At 43.1% G+C, this 4118-nt stretch overlaps 1 protein-coding gene across 1 annotated transcript in view; it reads left to right on the top strand.

Annotated features, from left to right (window-relative positions):
* The window catches only part of CFAP46 (cilia and flagella associated protein 46), a 77181-nt gene that overhangs the window by 1037 nt on the left and 72026 nt on the right, over nucleotides 1–4118 (top strand). The gene's annotated exons all lie outside the window — the stretch shown is intronic.

Below are 4118 nucleotides of genomic sequence, written 5' to 3'. Positions count from 1 at the left end.
TGCCAGAGAAAGGGCCAGTTGGACAGTTTAGAGTTGTGAAGCTGAGCTTTGTGGGATGGAACTTTTTTCCCTGTGTGCCCCTGCACCGTTCAGAGCTAAGATCTGTCACATGCTTGAGACCATGTAGCTCCAGGTGACAATTCGTCTTTCTGTTTCTTAAGAATTACGATTTTCAGAATTCAGTTATTAGAGAAACAAATACTATGTGTGTGCTGGGCTGCCTAATGTTGGAGCATGTTGGGTGTCTCTATGTCCATTTGCACAATTTGCAACATGAATGCACTTTCTGTAAACAGTGAAAAAGAACAGCAATTGCCATCTTTCTATGGCCATATTCCTTCTCATACATTGGTTTCCCACAATGACATACAGCAATTCACACAGCTTTAGCAGGATGTCACTTGGGCCCACACAAAACCAGGCAAGGCCATGAGTGCCATACAGACAGACCTTGGCTCTGAAGAGCCTCTGGTGAACATCGTATGAAGTCTTGCTAAGATCAGTTTTGAATCCTGTTCAAGATCTATAATTAATTGAATGCATCTTAGAAGAAAAGCCAATGACTGACCATATTTAAGTGCTGTAGTGTAGGTTATTTCTAGACATTCACAGAGTGCCAGTCAACACAAATGTTGCCCCGAAGTGGAACAGAGAAGCTACACTAGCCACACACTGCACAGGCCTTAGCAGCAGAAATGTGACATGGAATGAAACATCCTGTGTTCAGTTTTACTTCAAAAAATAATACTTTACACAGATTAAAGACATTTTATTTCTACCAGATTTGGTTTCTCTTTTCATGTTTAGTTCCAGTTTGAAAACCTATATTGCCCCGAAAAGGAATGACAGGTGACCTGAGACATCTGTGGTCAAACCTAGTCCCAGAGCAGTATCTTGCTGAGCTGAAGTCAATAACTGTTCCTGCAGCAGATGGGGATCCTGGTGGATCAGGGAAAGGTCACACAAAGTACAAAACGTCCTGAAATACTGGTGTCTTGCAAAGACAACTTTTTTTTTACAGTTCTCAAGCTCAAGGGGAGACAAAAGCTGCAGCCCTTCCACCCCAACACATGCTGATTCTATGACTCTGCTGTCCAGGCCTCACTGCCCTTTACCTGGAGGTGTAACATTGTGTAGCTATTTGATAATTCTCTTTGTTAGAGAAATTTAGTTGCAAGACATAGAAAACTAATTTGTAACATTTTAAAAACCTGATTTTTAGTAAGAAATTTTTATATATTGTGATCTGCCTCTTAGCTCATCCTGAACTCAGAATTAATCTGAATTTTATATTTCCTTTTTATATTTTCTGAGTAGAAGGATTGTTCAGATTCAAATGCCCTGATTTCATTTTAGAATGAGGATGCAAAGAGTGAGTTACTGTTATTATAACTACTGTTATTTTCTACAAATAACATCATGAGCTGCACGACATCTATGGTCTTTGTATCCATCTCACAAAATTTCATGAGATTATTTTTACAGTATAATTTTGCCCTCAGTGAGATTGAACTTTTGCAGTGCTCAGTTTTAAACCCAAACTATGAACCTTATTCCGAGAACCACATCTTTTCATTATTCATATTCTTCACCATTAATCATGTGGGATCTAGAGCAGAAAAATGAGCAGATACATACACCTCTTCTAAGTGTTTTGGAAATGCTGTGAGACAGAAAGTTGTAAGGTATTCAGTTATTATTTGTACGCATATTTTTGTGCTATTAGTTAGTTAAAGCAGGGAGGTATGATTTGAAAGCAAAAATTCTTGCATTTAAGACTCAAATTTTCTCTTTCAAGGATATGTTGACCTAGGCTAATTACATGCTAATGGTACTGGATGTGTTAAATCATGAAGAATTGGCAGAAGTTTTAGTACTTAATTAAAAGCAACAGAATTATTTTATCTCCTGAGAAGGGGAGGATACACAGAGTATAGCTCTGTCGTATAAAACAAAGCATCAAAACTCAAGTGATGGCAAAGAAAAGCACAATGTAAAAAATGCAGGGAGAGCCTTAGGAAATAGCCTGTTCGAATGAGATTTGCCCTCTGGTACCTGGCTGTGCCGTCCTGGGTGCAAGTCACTCACTGTGAGCCTGTTAAAGTGTTTGACCAAGCACCAGGTGGCTGGTGAACTGGAGCAGCCTGCAGGAACGGGCTGCCCGCTGGAAACAAGGAGAGGTTTTCCTCCTGAGGCAGGGACAGCAGCAGCACTCCTGCCACACCTCCTCAATACCTGCACAGGGCTCTGAGGGGAATTTTTCCTGAGCAAAACCAACTGTCACCTACTTTTTTTCTCCATGGGAGGCTGTTCTGGGAGAGCTTTCAGGGACTGACTTTTAAAACCAGATTTGTTTAAAAATTGTTTAGAAATAGGAACTGCAGCAGTTTCTGTACTTTTTTAGTTACTAAAGTTGGAAGATACAAGAAAATGGAAAAAAAAATGTCCTGTTTTCCTATACACTGGCAGGGGCTTCAAAATGTTGCTGTTCCATGGATGATAACAATGTGCTGGCAGTATTCCTTTCACTGAGGAGTTTTTGTTAAGGTGTTAGTTGTTAAAATGAAGGGGAATTTTAACCACTTCCTTACTGCTTGCACCCAACTGTTCTGCTGCTGTTCAGATCATTCAATTAAAGGTGTGACAGTAGTATTTAGACATGGAGAAGATAAAAGGTGTTTACAGGCTTCACAGTCAACGGAAGTTTAGAGAAGTGTTGTACAGACCTAAAATGACACTGAAGAAGATGATAATTATTAAAAAGCAAATTAAGTACGTGCTAAAGATGGTAGCAGTTGCACTCAGTGACAGGAGTAGCAGCAGATGAAGAGTAGTTAGGACAGAATCATGGAGACTTGTTTGTGAAGACAAGAAACTTCTGTGTGCACTGCAGCAGGTATTGTGGACATCAAAGAGGTATGGCTGAAATAGTATGGATACAGGAGACAAGGCAACACAGTAGTAGTGGCCAGAGGAAAAAATGAGGTTAGAAATAACAATAATAATCATAATGTGGGGAAAAGTGGATTTGACTTAGGGGATGGTGAGATAAGGACAAAGTCCTTGTGCCCTAAGGTCAGGGAGTTACCAGGAAAGCAATGTTTAGTACTGTGAGATGCAGTGCACGATGTTGGGATGGAGAGCATAATCAGTACCATAAAAACAAGTGGGAAATGTAACCTGAAGAACTAGGTTTGTTAAGAAGCAATTTGTCAGGGTGAAACACATGAAAGCCTGAGAGAAGGCAGTGTAATCTGAGCCAGAGAAGTAAACCTGGGCAGATGAGGTGCCACAGCTTTTCAGGAGTGCCAAAGATACCAGGTGATGGCTGGGGATGGTGCAGTGCACCCAGCAGCTTCCTGGAGAAAACCAGTTTTGCCCTGTCAGGGGAAGCAAGCAGAGAAGCAGGAGAAACTGGGGATGTAACAAAAGCATGAGAGAAACGGGTAAGCAAGAGTTCATCCACAGTCTGTTAGGAGCAGTGGGATTAGCATGAAGGTACAAGTACTTTATTTTCAACAGGTAAATTAGAAATTTAATCAAATACACTGAAAAAACAGTTGGGCAGGGCCTAAGTGACACACACGGGTTCGTCATCTAAACCCGTGTTCCTAGTGCAAAGCTCTGTCTTGGGGGTTTGGGGAAGGTGGTTCACAGCCAATTCCACACGTAGCTCCTGGCCCAGCTGCCACCGTGAGATTTGGGTTTACTCCCTCCACACCAGCCCGCCCAGCACAGGAGAACAGGTGCTATTTGTGGTGGGTCCCTGCGGGCCCAGGCTCTGAGGCGCTGCAGCAGGGCCTGTGCGCACTAGCCGTCCCGGACTAATGGTAATTAGTATGACAGCCCAATTAGTCTTCGCTGCATTTTGAGAAGGAATTAATTAGTCTCAATAGGACCACAGAGGCATTGCAAACGTTTCCTTTCAATCGAGCAAAGCCTTAATTGCGCGACAGTTAATCAGTCGCCCCCGCGAGGCACGGGCTGTTTCCCTGTCCAACCGGGCTGCTCTCCAGCCCCCCCGCTTTCTGCCAAGGGGCAGGTTCTGTGGGGCTGGTCGGGCAGACGGGCCCAGCCCGCCGGGGGCCCCGGGGCCGGGAGCGCCTTGTTGCCGGGAG

The sequence above is a fragment of the Chaetura pelagica genome, unplaced genomic scaffold (genome assembly GCF_000747805.2).
Source record: "Chaetura pelagica isolate M959 unplaced genomic scaffold, ChaPel_1.0 scaffold185, whole genome shotgun sequence".
Taxonomy (NCBI): domain Eukaryota; kingdom Metazoa; phylum Chordata; class Aves; order Apodiformes; family Apodidae; genus Chaetura; species Chaetura pelagica.
This window is presented reverse-complemented; position numbering and strand designations above follow the sequence as displayed.